Raw genomic sequence first — 20,620 nt, 5'->3', positions numbered from 1 at the left:
CAACACCGTAACAACTCTTTGATCATAGTGGAATCCAGCCAATCGGGCATCGGTGCGAAGAGTGGACGTAGGCTTGAATCAAGCCGAACCACTATAAACCGAGTGTTCAATTCTCTCTTTCCCTTACTCGCTTGCGATTGAATTTTCAACTGTTGCAAAGTCTCTAATTGTTTAAGTATCGTGCAAACATCGAGAAATTTTTTGTGTATACCTATTCACCCCCCTCTAGGTACTCGTACTAGCTATCTCAGCAAGGTATATGGACCCACTTTCAATTCGGACATTTTAATGGTGCCAATTTGTTTGTTGACTAAAGTAATAAAGCCGTCAATTTAGTGAGGATGTTGTCTTGATAACAAGTCCCCATTTGTTCGATGCGGTTGGGGTAATGAAAAGAAATTAGTATCTAAGCACTTATCGATTTCAAGATTAGCAAACCAGTCAACGAGAACAATTTCCTTTTTGAAAGTTATACAGCACTTTAAACTCAAAGTGAGAGTGCAATTGTCTTCTAATATCTTTAAGCAAAGTAGGGCCATCATTATTAATCATGTGCTCAAGGCTAATAAGAAAAGAATGGCTTTAAAGTCGATCTCGGTAATGATCTTATGAAATCCAAGTCGTTTTGTGAAGCTGCGTTCCGACCACTAGGCCGTTTTGCTTGTGTCGACAAACATATTCCTATGAATGTAGCAAAACCACCAACTCAACTACTCCTTTCATTTCTCAATAAATTCCCTACACCAGCAAGTCTTGGGTTGTGATTAGAAGCCCCACTGGTATTCAATCGGAAGGTGGATGATCCCATCTTATCAAAATTGCGGAAATGGATGATCCACTTGACATTGAGTTATTTCACAATGAACTTTTAATGATTTCGTTTGTGTATGACCAAATTACTTGTACCGAATTTGAAGGAAAACAAAGTTATCCCGGAAAAATTACTTGTTTCTACACTGCCAAAAAGGCCATGCGTCTACTCCAAAAGTTATTCTCCAATCATGATGAAAATCCAGTCACCCCTTACTAGTAAGATTCGAAAAGGAAAAGGAAAAAGGAAAAGAGAAAACATAGAAAAAAAAATGATAAAAGCATTAATAAATAAAAAGAAACAAAAGAATCTTAAAATCCAACAAAACGCATTTCTATATTGAGAGTAGACATTTTGAACAGTAACAAAATGTTTTTAAAAACTCAGAAATTATTCTCGGGAGCGGAATAAAAAAAAATTATTTACGAATAAAAATTATTTTCGAGAACAGAATGGTTACCAAACGCGCCCTCAATCATTAAAGCGTTAAGCACAAACTTCTAAAAAAGTGCATTAAATTACCAAAATGACTTTATTATTATCATCATCATCATCAAAGACCATCAAGCTATTGAAAGGATGATATAATAAAGTGATGACCGAAACCGAATCGGACGAAGCCAAATCAACCCGATATTGCCTAGTCGGGACAGAGTAGACGTGCCTCGACGTCCTACCAATCCATTGACATCTTTATTCCTACGCACGTCTCGACATTTCTTGACCGTCGATGCGTACCTCATTTACATGCTTCCACGGTTGAAAAGACAAGTGAAGCGGCGCGGAGGTAGAGGGACTAGCTTCTATATTACCTTTAATTTAGTTCGGCCATAGCGTGAGCATGGACGAGCTCCAGAGTCTGAGGAAAAGCCCACAACACTTGACCCTATAAAACGAGCCCACCAGAAACTTACATCAGGCCCAAAAACTCAAGGCCCACCAGCCGGCCCAACACCATCCCCGTAAAAGAAGGACGGAAGCGTTAAATCCGCACGGTGCTCCACTCGGTGTCTGGATCAACTTTTTTTTCAGTTGCCGACACACGCACGAAAGAGGTGTGACTCATTGATTGAGATTAAGTCGAGACATCAACGGAGCACTCTACGGGACAGGGAATTTATGGTGCCTAGAAGAATAGGTTTTAAACGTTTAGAAAATGCATGTCTTTCCTCATTTGAACTAATGTAATCAGAAATCTCAAATTAGTATATATATATAACAATTTATCCGAAACTACTAATACCATTCTTATCGTTTATCTCAAATTATTTTTTTCGTGTCACTGAAAATACACCGATGGCAAATTTAACGAAATCTTATAGTGAAATTGTGGTAAATGTGGCATAAGCACTGTGGTTTGAGATTTTTTCGTGACATAATGGCGAGTTCGGAATAAATACGGCATGCACGTATCAATTTAGAATTTTAGATTAATATCACGAAAAATCTCTAACCGGTACACTTCTGATAAATTTTCCTAAAACTAATTTTCTAATCACTAAAAACTCTAAATTAATACATTTTACGACGAATTTATCGCACATTAGTTTTACCACGAGTGGTACATCTCAAACTAATAAATATCATCAATCTCGGCAATTTAACGGTAGAATTTAATAGAAACTAGTTAAGGTATATTTATTATGGATGTACTAATTTAAGGATTTTTTTTTGTGGTAAATAAAGATAATTTGGGGTAAAATTATCATAAATTTATCAATTCAATTTTTTTGTGTCTTTTTGTGTCTTTTTTTCTTTTTTTTATTGTGTATACCAGTGGACACTATATAGAAGTTTGATCTCTTTTTAAAGTTTTTCTTTTTCATGCACAGGCGCAGCAATTGTTTCAAAAGGATGCGCAGATATTTACACCCGAAGCAATCGAGAGTGTAAAAGCTGCTCTTGCCAGCAGCGACATCGGACACAAAGCCGAAGCTAAGAAGAAAGCAATACCTCGTAAAGCTGCTGGGCAGTCGTAAGAGGATCCAACACTTGCGGAATGGCCTGAAAGTGTGAATCATGGGCCTTTCCTCTCGACTGATATTGGCTATCGTCTTGTACATGTTGGAGTGGCTTGGCTCGATTCATTAGTAATGTGCATTGCCTGCAAGTCTTTTCCTGTGGTCAACTTGACAGAGAATTCCAAAGTTCTTGAGAAGAGTTTGAGTTTCTTTCAAATTGAATTATGTAGAGTTTAGGTGGGGAACTAAATCCTTAACTTATCCTCTGAAAAACTGGAAATGGTTAATTGATTGTTCATGCTTTGGGATTGGCTTGTGAAAGCGCTTTGGTCTTGCGCATTTCGAGTTCCATCTAGTTAAAGTAATTTTGATTTCTAAATACACAAAATCACAGATGCTTCTTCAAAAATTCTGAGCCTGGCAAAGTTCTTGCTTACCTCCTTGAATGAGCTGCTGATAGAAGTGGGTTTATATTGCATGCTTGATTAGGTATTTATGCATGCTATGAAGAACCAGTATATCCTCGTAACTCCCTCAAAGGCAAAGCACATGAATTTTTTTAGAGCATCTTAGGGTCCCAGTTTATGGCATCCACAGGAAGTAAACCTTCTTCTAATTGTTCTGGATTTGTTGCTCGCTGCATTTCTCAATCTGTATTTTTCAAGAATAGGATTGTTATTGATTTTTAGTCAGATTCTTGATATACAATTTCTTTCTGTCGGTGACATACTAACGTTTCATTATGCTCTTGGTACTTGTGGATGATTATCGATTAAACGATCTCACCTTTTATCTCATTACTCCCATAAGTGAACCCTAGAATGGGGACATCGCGCCCCTCGGTAATCACGAAGCATTTGAATGTCGACCCACGAGTTCCCCCAATTATCAATCTTAATCATGATTACATCCTTGGTGGCTCAACCTGTTCTAGTGGTGCAGCAGCATCGTGATCCCTCCACTCCAAATCTGCTTTTTTAGAAGAAAGATTCGACTGCTTTGATTTGCAGTTCTTATCCGATGGGCATGCTGCGTTTCTCTAACCCTAGCTACAGAAGAACTTCGCTGGCCTATAAATTCCACGCAAAGGACCACCAGATCATAGACACTTCCTCATCGCATAAACTGGTATGTTCGGCAAAACTCTAGGTTTCAAATATCTTATTCTTGTATTATACCTCATCTATCAAGACTATGCTCAAGTGGCTTCGAGTTAAGGTAATTACCTTTTTTTTCTTTAGTAAAGGAAACTGAGAAAAGGGTTCTTATTAGAATCAGTAGGTCATAAATCGATCTTTTTATCGTCTCCATAAAGAACAAATCATATGATTTTTGTTGGACGATCATTGTGTGATTGTAAATCCACCCTTTCAGGGTCAAGCAACTGAATCCAACCAGTATTTGCGCTCTTCCTTGTCCTTGTGCTGATCATGGCAGCTCTACAAGCGGATGCAAAGCCCATGAGCATGGGCCGCAAAGCTATTGCTGGCAGTAACGATGCTACCTTTTCTTCTACTTCCGCCGCTACTACTACTTCAAGCAAGACCACTGATCCCACGAGCACCACTAGTACTTCTTCTACTCCTACCACCGCTACTGCTACAGGCAACACTGAGGCTAAAACAGGGCCCCAGCGGGAGAAGAACGATGGATACAACAACTACTCAAGCGGTCCAGCCAGCTCTGACAACGATAGCTCTCACCATTTGGTCACACGCCCCTGAACCGTTCGGCTGGGAGGTGGGGATGGTTAGTCTATATGTAAATCATAGGTATGGTGATGAATGAATAAATTGGGGAACCTCATGTTTAAAGCATAGATCTTATGACAGGCGCATGTTGATTTCCACCGGAAAGTTGAAATGATCGGCTTTTTTGTGTTCCCTTATGGCGTCTCTCCTGTGTGATTTATGTGTGATGCAACATATATGTCGTGATCATAGCCCTTAGGCCATACCCGCTATGTGGTTTGTGTTCTACAAGATATGGAAATAACGAAACCTGGCCGTAGCTTGGTTTTATGTGGTTATAGAATCATGTCTACTCTGAAACTTCAAGATTAAGTAAACGTTGTGACGAGAGATAATCAGGCACCAAAAAGAGCGATGAATAACATCATATGTCCTATTGCATGCGGAGGTTTATTAGGTTAAGAATTTTTTATTCAACAAAAACTCATGATACTGCAATGGACGAGAAAGAAAATGAGATAAGATTTCACTTGATGAAATCCCTAAAAGATGAAGACAATGCTAGTCTTGAAGAAAGTTTTTTTTTAGCCTATGTCATATCAGTCGAAAAGCAAGTGAACATAAAAATGGTATTTTGCCAAATTCAAATGCAAAATTTATTGGATTCATATGATGCTAGCATTGCAATTGGCTCACCACACCGTGCCAAGAATACGATTGATACATATAGTTTCTTAATTTTAAATTTGAGGTTGGATTTCTATTGAGGTATGTTCATATGTTGGTAGGAATTGAGAAAAACCATGTAAATTTATAGACGAATATCCATTCATATATATGATTTTGTTTAAGTTAACGGCACATGAGATATATAAAACTAACCACAATGTAAGAAATGCATACTTTTAAGTGTTTATTATATGTTCTTTGGTACAAACGAGAAGGGAAAATTGTCTAAAAGATCCAAAATTTTGCACTTTTGCCATTTCAATCCTGTAAACCTTTCAATTTTATCGTTGAATCTTAAACCTTTTCATCCTTGTCAATTGAGTCCATCCGGCCAATTTTGGCGGGATATTACTAACATGGACACTGGCCAAGCGCTGATGTGGATAACTTTTAAATCATATTTTTTAATACTTTTTGAATTTTTATTTTTATTTTTTTTTCTTTGTTTTTTAGTATGGCTAAGCTAAGTATGTGTTCTTTTTATATCCAAAGATCTATGTCTTTGCAAGATAATACGTTATCGAGGGCAATGGCGCAATATTGACTTTCCTTGATCGCTCATTTCATCAAATTATGTAATCGAGGCTATATTTGTGTTGTTATTCAGCTTAATTTGCACATTATATACCGTTGTATATATGCAGTGCAACGGTGAAGGAGCTTTCCTTAAAGTTCCTTTAGATCTAATGATGAGGATGCTTTTAACTCGCCATGTACCTTGAATCCGATGATGATTTGCTGCATGTTCCTACAATTTCTATGTTTGGCGCTCTTTGCATCGTCAAATCTACGGGAGTTTTCATTGTGAACTGGCCTTAAGATTACGTTAACCACTCGCATCAAGTATCCATATCTTTACTCTTCATGTGTAAACCCGCGTAAGATAAAAGACTTGTTTTTTTATCAGCTAGGCTTCATTTGCCTCCACACGAGAGTTTCACAGCCGGATAATACTCATACCGAAACGACCATAGCCCAACATCACGCATAATATCACCACCGCAATATAAATTTTGTCTATGGAAAGGTTTCTTGATTACCTACCAACTGTCAAGTATTGGGGAATGACACTGATAATATCATACCTTTGGTACACCTCTGCACAAGAAGGGCCTGAAGCATGCAAATTCGATACATGTGGGTGAAAGGACATGTGGAAACCCAAGATGTATGTGCAAAGAATGGTGGCCCCAAAAAATTTGGTAAAAACGGGAGTGAGAAATCGGATTCGAGCCCTCAAAAATTGACACCTCTTGCTCTAGAAAGAGAGTCAAAGACTTGGGTTATTACAGACCTCATATTAGAAAAAAGATTTCAAACTCAATTTTTAGGTCCAATTTCAATCACACTATAATTTTTTTTTGAAGTCCCAAATCCGCTCTCTATTGACCTTTTGTCACAATCACCCTTATTGATTTTGTACTTGTGGATCCCCTGAGCCTGGAAATGTTCTATTTTTTAAGGTCGAAGAGCACTCAAACAGCTCGTGTTTGGTAGTTTTCCATCTATAGGTTGTTAACGAGAAATTTTGGACGCAGAATTAATGGTGGCAAATTTGTGACTTAAGTAAAATTTTTTGGTTTTTTATGAGACTGTAAAATTTTTTGGGTAAAATTTAGACCGAATGGTAAAATTGGGACAAGAGCTAAAGTTTGAATTATTTATTTATTTATTAAAGTTGGAGGTTTTTTTATGAAACAAATGGTAAAATTGGGACAAAAGTGAAAATCGGAGGTTTTTAAGGTATTAGGCTGTGGATGCATAATTTTCTTGAGGGTTTTCATATCAATATTTCGGATTTCGGATTTCAAATTTTAAAAATTAAACAGCGAAAAAAATAAAAACAAAATTCAAGTCCTTTAATGTTGAATTGTAAGTTAGTAACTATATAGAGGCTAGAATTCTTCTTTTGGTATCAAACAAAGGAGGTTCTAAGATAATGATGTAGCTACCATATTCTACTTTGTAACTTAAGGTTAGTTTTTATTATTCTGCCAAATTGGTTTCTGATTATATTCGTATATTCAAAAGGTATATTCTAGATTATTCCAAGTCAACCAAGTCAATAATTGACCCCAGACTAATATCGCATTTTTTCTATTTTTTCGATGCTCTCATTGAGCGCGGCTCGTGTATCATGCCAAAGGATTGCCTGCCAAAATAGGAAATCGTTCCTGCGAAAGAAAAGTCCTTTTTTCTTTAAATTACGAAAAAACATATCTTGAATTCTCAATTTTATATTAAAAACATATCTCCGCTCTTAAAATTATAAATTTGCTACACCAACTCTGCTAAACCCAACCTACATCACTGAGATACCAAAACTCTCAACTCACGTCCGCCGCTGCCCTCTGCTGTCGCCGCCGCCGCTGCCAGCCTCCATAATCGCTACCTCGGACTGCTTGGCCGACATCCCCCATCACCGTTCAAGAATTGTCATCTTCCAACCTATATATCCTTGATGAGAATTGGCAACCACGGAGGTCACCCTTGGTGTCCACAGCCTCCATCTGAGGCCGCGACACCATGCAGCTACGGTTCGGGAAGGTCGATGACTGTTGGGTCCATTGGCTTAGCCGCCGCGTCGGGAGTGCCCATGACGAGTGGCGGGCATTCTGGCAGCTGGGAAACGGGCTAGGGTTTGTGTTCTATTTGTTGGTAGTGTTTGGATGTGCATGGGGTGTGACAAGATGAAAGGCAAATTTATATAAATTTATATATAGTTTAAAATGTAAAATATGTAGTTTTAAAAGTAGATGTATCATTTATGTTATGAGGTGAAAAGCCACGTATTTTTTTCCTTTCCGAATAGCAATGATTTGCGATGCATTTCTGAGAATATCGGCCAACCAACTCCAGCTTCCTCGGTCGTACCTCCCCAAGTCAGCAACTCAATGAACACGAGCGTTGATAAAAAAATTTGTGCAACGATCGTTGTCACTTGTCACGAAAAATGGCCACGAAAGAGACGCACGTTGATTTTAAGGCTTGAGAATTTTCTTTCCTAACTCATGCGTCACGGAACGAATTGTGCCAAGAGGGGCGAGGGCTAAGAACATAAAGTACTGCTGGATACACTGGTTATGCAAGTTCTTAAGAGAATTTTCTCTTGCTCATTTCGAAATCTAACATGGTGAAGGAAGTTAAATACATCAAAGAGAACTTGCAAATGCATAGCATAATTGCTTTAGTCCACATTATTGAGATCTAGATAACTTTGGAAGGATTATAACATAGCATAGAACCATATAACCTTTTTTTTTTTCATTTGCATAGTGGATAGGTGGTCTTCAGGACAATTTTCGCGTATCTGAACTGGTCCACTTCTCGAACGATCTTAAGAATATGCTTCCCAACTCTACTTATGGCATTCATGATTTTAATTCTACAATGTTCCAAATAAGAAACAAACCTAATAACACGATGCAAGAGGCAATCTCTTAATGCATTCTGAAATCATGTAAACTTTTACTTCGACCAATCAATTGACAACTTTACACTTGTAAATTTGTCCTTGATTCTTTCGCTTATATATATTCTCTAATGACAATGAATGACTTTGCCTTCCATCCCGAGTTCATAAAAGCATCAAACTAATCTCACGTGTCATAAAAGAGTAAAGCTGAAATTTGAATATCAATTACAATAAGTTGTTTATCCCTAAAGATTCAAAAGGTTTAGATATGTTTGTATCAGGAAAATTCGAAAAATTGTCTAAAACCTATTGTAATAATGCCAATTCAATTCTAAACCTTTTTAATTTGGCCAATTTAACCCTAAATCTTTAGACAACTTGTCAATGTAGTTTCTTTGCCACACACTGGCTACGGGGCCCGTGAACCATCAGATGGGTCATACGGTTAGAACCACAGAAGCCTTTGTGCCATTGATTACGCATGGACAAATGGAGTGAAATCGTCCAAGACAAGAGAGTGTCGATCGAAGCTTCTGGACTCTAGCACTAGGGAATATATTCTCCCATGTTAGCATTTGTTTACCACCGACGATCCCACGTATGGTGGTCCCGTTGTAGCAAACGTCCAACCTCGCACTTCAATTTATTGCATTTTCTATTTGACTCCTTCCTACCCACTGGGGACTAAGATACTTATTTCTAGACGATCACTCGTCATAAATGACTTGACCAAAAATTCGGTCTAATGCAAAACCTAACATTTAAATCAAACCTAAAATTTCTTTTTTGGGGGCCTTTTCACCAGAATAAACAATTAGCTGAATTTGTGACGCCAGCAGTGACATGGTGGCTAGCCCCACTCTGGCCAAGGCCCGACAATTCGTTTCCAGATGCGATGGGGACTTGTCCTTGGTGGGCCTAAGTGTAACCTTGGCCACCTTTGTGATGGGAGGAATGAGATGCTTTGCCAAGAAAGAAGATTTGGAATGAGATGCGCTCTCAACAGAACTCGCTCACAATTTTTCTTGCTCGCTGTGGGATCATGCACGGGTCGTTCTATATGAAGCTGACTTGAATTCTCCCTTTCTGTTTTTCCTCAGACCCAGCAGCGAAATATGCCCAGTTCTCCAGTTCTTTCGATGCCGACTTTTGCCAGTTGAGAGCGGAGGGTATCCCCGCCATGACTTGGATCGTTGTCACTTCTCCATTATGGAGAAGTGGTTCTCTTGCACATGATTGTTCCAATTGACATATCAAATCCCTCCACCTAAGCGTCTACAAAGATGACTCGGCAGAATTTCATGACAATCGTGTGCTAAGACTAGACCAGCAACTCCACCGCATCTTCACCAAAACCTTTTCCTTCCGTCAATGAGGGAACAGAAAATTCCATTAGTTATCTTATTTACAGAAGTTCTCGAAAAAAGTTCAAAAAATCAATGAGCATAAATTTCCAATTTGAATGCTCCGAAGTATTTAAAGGTCACGTTAAGGAGGCTCAACAGAGACGCATTGAAAACAAGAGAAGACCAAACAGAGATGACCAAAGGTCCATTTGAAGTGATTAATTCTTCGTTTTGTACACGCTAGTTGTTTAAGGCCAACCAAAGATGAGAAGATGGTCCTAGGACAATTGTATATCCTAGTTCCAACATGGCATCAGCCAAATACAACAAAAACCAACTCTTTTTAGCTTTGGTCAGCTGCAAGGATCAACATTATCATGTCGCAAAACGACCAGATGCTCTCATCTTCCGCCACACTATGTTAATTGACCGCCTTCCCATATCAGGGAACAAAAAAGAAGTATTCTGTGTCGTGTGTGGTCATCTAATTACATCAGTGAAAACGCTGCAGCTCAAACTAATGTCTGGCGACAGGCGCTTCATCCCAATCAACATGACAGAAGCCCTGAGAAGACTGGATGCAAATCTCTTCGAACCCGCTCTTGAATCAGCGCACAGGATTAGAGAAAAATATGACCGCGAAATAGACAATAAATCCAGCAATAAGAATGCCACCATAAACATAAGTTTGAGAAGACTGCATGGGATATTTGTAGTGAATGTTGCAGCATCTCATTTTCTCACGCTCGCCAGCCAGAACCCGGTCCACGTATCTGCACCAAATATAGGCATAGGATTTAGAAAAATGAAAAACAAGCAGATGCTACTCAGTCTTTCGGATGCAACAGCAAATCAACTATCTTGTTTCACGGAATATTGACTTACTGTAATGTGAACATAGTGCTTTGAACAATGTCCGAACTGTTTAAATGTACATCTTGTAACCGGTGATCATACAACAACGAGGATAGATCTACAAGCTGTTCTTCAAGGCTCTGTTCATCAAGTGAAGTCAGGGCATTTTAATATCTTCAAAACATTGTGTTGAAGCAAAACTATATTAAGAAGATAGCCACTTACATCCAAGTACTTCTCCAATCTTTCAACTAATTCATGAGGGAAAGGCTCTTTTTGTAGAACTTCTCCAGCCACAGCTCAGTGCTTGATTTGCTCTTTTTCCCCTTGACTGGTTCACCAAGCGGGGTTTTCAGATATTCCGATGCAAAACCTTGTACAACCTGTACAAAATGAGCCCTTGATGAGCATCGACAACAGTAAATGAATAACAAGATTAAAGTGTAGATTAAATCACCTCTGATGTATCACGAATTTTGCAAAGCGCAGCATCCACGCGTGCATATATTGTATTCCTCTGTCAAAAAAAATTGAACAGACTCTTAATGACAGAGTCACTAAGCTAACCTACATCTTCAACCAATCAAGGTCAAGAAACAAATAGATATGCTGGGCCAGATATTCAAGCTGTTTCCAGCATCCATCATCAGGCAAAGAGATAACAGTGAGATTCACTTTATTGTGTTTTACAGGAAGAGCCTCACCAATGCAACATCTTTCAGCATTTGACTGACTTTGGAAGTATTAGAGAATGGGCCAAATGGATGGCAACCAGTCGCCCAGAGCCAACTAACAACTGCTCTTTCGTGTACATGAGAAGCCTTCTCATAAGGTGCCGTAAGCCCACCAACAGCAGATGCAAGCCCTGCTATTATATGGCGCTGAACCTGACAAGGAAGAGCATGCCTTCGCTCCATTTCTGAAACATAACTGTACAGAGGACATATAACTTTTCAGATGGTCAAAATGGTACATACACTCTCAACAAAGACAAAGACGAAGACAAAGCAGGGTGCTCTGAGGGAGATAGAATAAACCCAAACCATTTGCAGACGGGAGCTAATTGAAGCAACAAAGAAAAAACGACAAAGCTGAGTATATAGGTTGCAGTGTTCTAAGTAAATAATAGAAAATAATAAGAATTAAATAATAAATAATGTGAAAAATATGAATTTCCACGTGAAGTCAAGTCATCCGAGTTATTGCCTAGTACCATTCCAACGCAACAATTTAACAGTAAAGTTTAACGGAAGCTAACAGAAGGTAAATGTGGCACGGATTGGACTTTTTTGTGACACGAAAATATATTTGGGATAAATGTGGCATATGTTTACAAGTGTGAGGCTTTTTGTAATATTAACCCCATAAAATAAGGGGTCTTGATATGGTTAGATGGTTGATTGATGCTTGCAAAAGAAATCTAGTAATCAAAATAACAAAGAAATTAAGAGCTTGACTATGTTCACACCCACGGAAGGAGACAGCAAACACACTAGAGATACCTATACCGAGGAAATAAATGGTAAAGTAGAAACATGAAAGGCACAGAGAGCCAACCAAAGTCATCTCCAGAAATCCTTACTGCTAGAACTCTATGACTTGACACTGAAGGATGCAGTAAAAACAATACTTTGAAACTTGAACCCTGCAAATGCCATGCCTCCTTACCTAAGTGGTATCTTTTCATTGGGATGCTGAAGTACTATCACAACATCACGGCTTGTCCACACAAGACTCTCATCTTCCATCATAAGACTTGCATCCACATCAGCCAGTGATAACACGAAGCTGGGGAGAAGAAATACAAATTGAACTTTAATATCAATCCATTTAATCTTCTTTGCTCAAATGCAGGAGAGCAGAGAAAATCAGCAAGGATGGCAATGATAGTACGGTTCATAAAAATTTACAAAAATCATGCACTTTGTCATAAAGTATTTATATTTTATAGTTATAGAAGACAGAGGGAGAAAATGTACATAGTGTATGACCTAAAGATAATACATGGAGAACTGCATTGCAGAGGTATTGCTCTAACAGACTGGAGCTGTCTCTACACCAGTACATAGAAACCAACAAGACTCTATCTCACATGAATATTGAATGTCTTCAGAGATCCAACAAGGGTTATTAATGAGTAGTCAAAGATAGTTTGACATGTTTAATTTCAAAATAAGCACGTGGCAACCAGAAATTGGAACTAATTTGACATCAAGAAAGCTTCATTCACCAATCTCAAACAGCTCAACAGTTCTTTGGAAATAGTATATTGTCTGCCATCGAGTCTTATGCAGAAGGGACTCGGACTCATAATTTAGGCTTTCGACACAAGATTAGTGGAAGGTATTTTTTTTTTTTAAATGGTAGATACACCCCAAAAAAAAAAAGTATCCATCAGAAGACCCCAGAGAAGTCAAGCAATGAAGGTTCTTACTTTTGGTTGATTTCAGGATTCGACTTTAGTTAATATGACACCCAAAGCCACCTTTCCCAGAACAGCCCCTTACAAATGCTAAGTGCAGTTCTAAACCAAACAACTACCAATCTATGGGAAGAGAATGAACTAACAATAATCTTTACCAAAAGAAAATTATGCAGGATTACATAAAAACTTCACCCTCCTATATGAGAACAACAAAGTTGTTTCAGCCACTTTGATGTAGGATTTAGCACAGTGCAATAGCATCATTCGTAACAATTATAAATTTTATAGAGAAAAAAAACAGATGAGATCTAGGAATATGGCATTATAAAATAGCAACAGAACTATGCAACAGAATTCCAACAAAGTGACATTCTCACACAGGAATCACTCTGGTCCCATATGTTCGGTGCATATCCCCCTCATTCTTTTTCCGCCCCTTTTTCTTGTCCCTTCCAATCTTAGATTCATAAGTGGCCCAAAGAGGCTTATGCTTAAGTATGGAATCACTTGAATCATCTGAATTACTCACCCAGTCCTACATAAACAAAACCAAAGAAACATTACCACACTAGATACTGAAAAGCAAAATCTCCAATGTTATAACATTGAGTGCTCTGAGAAACTGGAAATGTGTAGAATGCTAGCCATTGATCTCATAACACCAGGAGATAATTAAATTGTATAGCGAGTATGTACTAACCTGGCGGAGAAAAAATTTATTTGAAAGAGATGGATCTGCAACTTCCAGTAAACCAGCAGCAAGCACATCAGTGGACCGTTCCATTTCCTGCAGATATTATCTCCAAGTAAATCCATTGGCTCATAGAATGATTAGCAAAATCCCTACAACATTAAGGCCTCTGCTAGCCACAGCACTACACATGGTCTTGGGCACATTGTTTTCATCCCTCACCCTTTTCATAGATTGTGAGTGATCAAAGGATCAATGGGGTGAAAACACATATACGTATGAAGAAGGAGCTCTTCAAGAGAAGGTAAGCACAGGCCAAGCAATCTACAATCATTGACTACGGAACTATTCCAAATTGTTGCACCTTTTCAAACCCCGCCCAAAAGAAAAAGAATAGGCATGAGTATTTATCAGGTATTGCCTATATATATAAGTCTTAGTATGAACATGAAAACGTCCATCCTTTTTTGTTTCTTGCAATGAATGCCCTCGCATTGCTTTAGAGACGGCGATGGCAAGCTTCTCATGGCGATGTAAAGCATGTGAACCCGCAATAATAACTACTTCCTGGCCATCATGAACCATCTTCTTAACCTAGAAGCAGCAGAAAAATAACATAATAAAATTTCCGACTCTAGGGAACATGCAAGGCAAAATAGGGTGCAATAATTAGAGTAACTCTTATTTAGACAAACTGATATAGATGATTGAATCCAACCAATATGCCATGGCTTTCACAAAAAAACAACCATGTACATGGTTAACAAACAAGAGAACATGGCTACGGCCTATTACAATTAAGTTATGTTGTTAATCGTTTTCTTCAATTGATCAAACGCTAACAAGTTTCCTGAAGCCACATGTCTCACATTTTGAAAGGAGGACCAACCTTATCACCAAGAAATGGATCCAACAGGCTCCATCATTCTATTCTTACACAATCTTAGAAAAGTGAACCAATTTTTGTGAGCTGCTCTACTGGAATTTCTTTTAGTTGACGGATGTTATCCTAATTCATTGAGCCAAAGCTCAAAATTATTCTTTTAGGTGAGCATGTTAGCAGATTGTATGTGTTTATGCAAAACCTGTCTTCCTCCTAAAAGCCTGGGATGCCCTATATTCCAGAGGGCAATCAAACCTGTAACCTCCACTGATTAAAACGAGGAAGCAAAATCTTGGATAGCTTCCTAAATTAAAAGAGAAGTACAGACAATTGCTCTAAGACAGCTAACAACAAACATAAGCATTATCTAAATTCTGAATAACCATGACACAGAATGAGGTCTCAACACATATAATTTTGAAATTTTCGCTTTACTTCTTGCAAATAATGGAGTCATCTTATACCGTGAATAAGATTATGACACCAATGGCATAAGTCAAGAAACAATCAGCCCGATAATAGTGTTAGAGACGGTACGACAGGATCAACACACAATTGATATTCATCAGAGATAGCATAATTTAGCCCAGAGAGAAGAACAAGAAAAGGCCATTTACCTCAGCCTTGATTTCTGCAATATCTATGCTGTAATTGTGGCCTTTTTCAATAATATTAAACCGATTATGATTCTGAAGAACGATGATTGGTATAAGCAACCTTGTTGTGAGATCAACAGTTTCAAAACTGGATAAACAAAATGCAGAGGAATTTTGTAAAGAAAAAGACGAACAGTAAACCCATAGAAATAATTCTAGGCTTCAAAAGTATGAGTGCATGACAAAGCTCAATCTAATACTAGGTATGTCCATATTATGCAGATAAAAACTTGGCAATTTGCAAAACCAATTAGGTCTCATGCTCGACTGTTGTTGCTATAAGACTAGCAAGTTGTCCATCAAACACATCAGGGGAAGCACAGTCATTCACACCACTGAAACCCTTGGGGAACATAATGTTTCGTAAACGTGGCAGAGTTCTGGAGCTGACACTTCCCTCCTCTGTTTCAATCTTTCCATATGTGCAAGGACCAGCTGAGAGGTCAACCACAACAAATCTGAAGTGCAACACAAATTTGACAGACTACAATTGTCTGAACATTCTTGCATTCTAAGAGAAAAGAGATATCTGAGTACATGAGCATTGAGATCTCAACTGAGATCTTCATGAAAAAGTAAGATTCTAAAATAAATCGTGGGCAAGTCCAATCCGATAGCCCAAAAAAAATCTATGCAGTATAAGCGAAAAAAAAATCAATGCGGTCTATATGACAGGCACCGTTCAGCTCTGAACGGCAGTCACAGGCCATTCGCCAGGATTCCTTCCAGGAAATCATCCACGGGTATGTTTGCGCCCGCCGGCAAGTCCTCATCTGGTGGCACCACCGGAGCCGGCGCCACCGGAGCCGGCACCATCGGAACCGGCAGAGTGGTGAAGTGGGAATGACGGACGTGCATCCCCACGGGCACTGCTGGTACTCCAATAAAAAGCTAAAAAAATTAGCTGAGTTAGTTCACAACTTCACATAGTTGGTTATTGGCCGGCGAGTAAGTAAATTCTAAATGCTCTTTTGCTTCTTACCTTCCATTTTTTTTCCCATGTTTCACTTCAATTATGTTTATGCAGGTAGCTCAGATGCAACAAGTAGATTTCACACAATCAGTGCATAACTGGTTTTATAAGATGACAAATTGTTATTTATCTGCTCAGAGACCTAAAACATCCTCATGCATAGCTTCACGATCACAATAGTAAAGGCCCATGGCAATGTTACTTTTGGGCTAAATATAGAAACGAGAGACATCATTGAAAATTTGGTTGACAAACATAGTGCACCTTCGAATTAAGTCTTGATAATAATAGCTTGAGGAGGTTTAAGTTCATATGATAAATTATGTATTTCTTCTTTTCTTTCCTTCTAACAAAGAAGAATGCAGGTTCATGTATAAAGTGCACTTTCTTGCTCACCCATCGAGCTTACCTTTACTCACCTGGTCATGACATAAGCAACCAAATATTCTAAGAATCTAATCTAGAATTGAGAGAAAATACCTGATTGAATAGCCTGATTTGCCCATCGAGGATACAATGCCCCAAGAACGTGATAACATGAACCTCCATAATGGGTTCCAAGAATGCTGTCATCCGCATCGTAACCAAATTTGAATGCCCAACACCCATGAGCACGGCGGCAATAGCATCGCCTCCTACCGCAGTTTCTCCATCGAAGTTCATCGATGATTGGGGTTCGAAGAACACCCCAATACTTGGTCTATGAAGGTTGAATATACCATAAAAGACTCCTCCAAAATACGTCTCGGCCGGGATCTCTTCACCCGCCATTGGAAGGAAAAGAAACAGAAAAAATCGGCGGAGGAAACCGAGTCGACGACAACGCCAGGAGAGAAAGATCGAACAGAAAAAATCGGCGGAGGAAACCGAGTCGACGACGACGCCAGGAGAGAAAGATCGAACAGAAAAAATCGGCGGAGGAAACCGAGTCGAGACGTATTTGATACTAATTCTTCCCATCTTAGACTCGGTTTCTCTCTTCTCATCTTTCTTTGTTAGGTTAATTTGATACTAATTCTTCCCTTTTAGAGGTTTATCATGGAGGGGCTGGTAATCCCTCCTCGGAATGGACGGATTATCTACAGCAACACCCGCGGGAAGAGCCGTTTCTGTTCAGTCCCGCGGGAAGAGCCGTCCGATGCGGCTGCTGCCAGTGCAAGAGACGGAACATATTTTATTTTAGACTATGTTATCGATTGGGATCGAGACCGTGCATCGATCGAGACCGTGCGGCGACTCAAAAGTTCCTAGAGAGAAGGTCTAGAAAGAAAGGAAGCTCTGGAAAAAAAATGAGTTTTGTATTACTGAAATGGTTGGATGGATACAAATGAGGGAGATGGTACACCCCTTCTTATACTTCAAGCCCTCAGATTACATTCATTGATCGAGTTTTCATCCGGCGGACGAGATCGTACTGCCAAATCTACCAACTACCGACAAATGGTAGGAGAATTCTAGACTTTGGTTCAATTACCGTATTGCCCGCCCTTGGAATGTTTCGAAAGTCTTCTCGTTGGGAATCCCAACGATCGCAAAAGGTCCTTCTCGACACGGCCCTTTAGCTACAGAAACCTGTTGGCCGTGACACTTAGCTATTATATGAGTGTAGAGTTTCAGTCTGTATAGCTTCAGTCTCTCTAATGATTCCATTTTATTGTAGTATTGCTCTTTTTTGTTGTTCAACACGTTAAAAATAGTGGATTATGAATTTATGATTATGCTCTATGATCTGACCAACTCTTTCCATCAATTTCTACACAATCACCTACTGAAAGTGAAAATGCTTGATAATTACGTGACCGAGGAAAAACACAGTACCGCATTACAAAGGGAAAGAAAAGAAGGATTTGACCGACCATCAAGCAAACCTTTGATGGCATTGCATTTATAATTCATCTTTTCACGCGAAATCTAAAAAGGAAGTAGATCAAATAGAGGAGATTTTGAAGAGAGAATAATTAATGGATTTCTTACGCGATTGCATTTGCCAGCTGTCAACTAAGAACTTATGCACAAAAGCTGGCTTTTGCTAACTAGTGACTCCAATGTTTTTTATTTTTATCCACATGATATAATCATCATGTTGAAAGTAGATTTCCCATCACACGAGAGGACTAGTAGCTATGCCCACCATGCATACGATGGTGATGCTTGTGGCTAACTAAAACAAAATTAAGTTTGGGTAAAAATTCCTTACCTCTCAGGAGGAAGCAATTGTTGTTGATCAATAATCAAATTCAAGTATGTTAGAGTTAACTTTGCATTGGACTCAAAGTCCCGAGTGCACATCCGACACTTTTAGGTGCCCCAGACTCCATATATATTTATTCACACACACGTCTAATCACCCAAGCCAAAAAGATAACGACTTGGGCAAGCCTACTCTCATTGTTATTTGGGCTAGGGGCGAAGCTTCCTAAAACAACATGAATTTGTTGAAAGAACACTAAATTCGACACGACTCAACTCGATATCAAAACTGTTTCGTCCATTTTCAGTGAAAACTACTTTGTAAACACGTATTTTTTGTACCATACGTAATGACACGAATGTAACACAGCAAGACATGTATCATCGGCCCGATTGAGGCTTTTATGCAGCAGTCTCGGGCCGACCTGGCCAGGCCCGTCGGCACCGCTTGAACGCCATTTCCACTGCATCACCATCTTCAAACGAACTCTCTCAATTCAGAGTCTTCCTAGTCTTCCTTCTCCAGAATTCCAGTTCTTGCTGCTGCTTAACCAGGTACGCTCTTTATCCTCCTCTCTGCTTCCTTCTTGTTCATCGATATGTGGCTATGGAAATATGCTAGCTTGAGCATTGATTCCGATACCATGACGTTGATCCGTGGCCGTAGGCTTAGTTGAAATTGCACGTCACAGCCAGCTTTATCAAAGCTGTGCAACGATACCGTTTCAAACCCCCAAAGTTTACACCTTTTTGTAAAACTAAAGGAGATGCCCATGCTTGTTGATCATTATTGTGGGGAGATTATATGCCCTTATTTTAATATCTGGATCGGTTTGAGTTTTTCATGATGGATTTTTTTGTTTTGATTTTTTTTTTTTTTTTTTGGTACATGTTGAAGCTGAATGATGCGGCTTTTGACCTTTCAAATGGGCCGGTTGTTGATGAGGTTTGTTGTTAAGCTCCAATTCCTACCTTTTGTGATTCATTTGTTTCAGTTGTACGGTTTCACTGATTGAGTGGAGTTCAGATTTTCTCAATTGTCCTTGGGAACTTGAAGAAGCTCGAAGGGAGATGGATTATATCTGACATCTGTATGCCGATTGCTTTAATACAAAAGTTAACAAGTTTTATGTTTTTTATTTCCCTTTTTCCAATGGCCAGTGTGGCGAAGAACTTGGAGATATATTGTTAAATTGGTTGAAATCGTGGGAACAAGCAGATACATTGACATCTAGGACTTTGGCGAGCAAACTGCCTCTGCTAGAGAGAGCTCTTTGGCTGATAATGCTAAATCAGGCATGAAGAAAACACTGGCTTATTCATGCTTAATACATGCTTAAGGGTCTGTCATGAGCCTCATGATCATGCATTTGGTGATTTAGCATTGGGGAGGCGCTTATCATCTGCTGGAAGGAGGTTCCAGTCCATGGGACCGTATGGTCAAGGCGAACTTGCAGAACTGGTGAACTCTCAGCATGGTAAAAGTTGGTATACTATTGCTATGTGAGCTTAAATGTAAACAACATGAATGGTGGGTTAAAAAGAGCAATTTTAATCTGCCAAAGAAGCAGAAAATGCACACTTGAAATTCAGACTGCCCTACCCTATTTTAATCTGTAAATTTGTTGCGTGTCGGTGTTAAACACTTATAAAACTAGATTAGTTAGGAACGAGAATTTCCTATACTTTTGAATGAGTATTTGAACCCAGTCATTGCATCAACTCCTTTTTCCTTTTTTTCTCAAACTGCATTCTTTTTCTTTTTTATCATTGACTGAAAGAACTGGAAGCACTCAAGAAAAAACCTTGACCGATCATGCATAAGGACCCCTAATGATGTGAGCCTCGATGTTTGGAGAAATCTTTTCCACTTTGAATGTGGCATAACTACTGGATTTATATGAGGTGTGTAAACTGTTTCAAATTGTTGTTAGATTGCAAAGATAATGATTGCGACGGGAAAGCGTTTGGCTGCAACCCAAGTATCTGCCGCA

The 20,620-nt window shown here is 39.0% G+C and overlaps 1 pseudogene; it reads right to left on the bottom strand.

Annotated features, from left to right (window-relative positions):
• Positions 1 to 10,140: 10,140 nt before the first annotated feature.
• Positions 10,141 to 17,193, bottom strand: LOC104415336 (annotated as a pseudogene).
• Between the last annotated feature and the right edge of the window lie 3,427 nt (positions 17,194 to 20,620).

Source organism: Eucalyptus grandis, chromosome 8, assembly GCF_016545825.1.
Source record: "Eucalyptus grandis isolate ANBG69807.140 chromosome 8, ASM1654582v1, whole genome shotgun sequence".
NCBI lineage: Eukaryota > Viridiplantae > Streptophyta > Magnoliopsida > Myrtales > Myrtaceae > Eucalyptus > Eucalyptus grandis.
The sequence above is the reverse complement of the archived record's forward strand: the minus strand, read 5'-3'. Positions and strand labels throughout refer to the sequence as shown.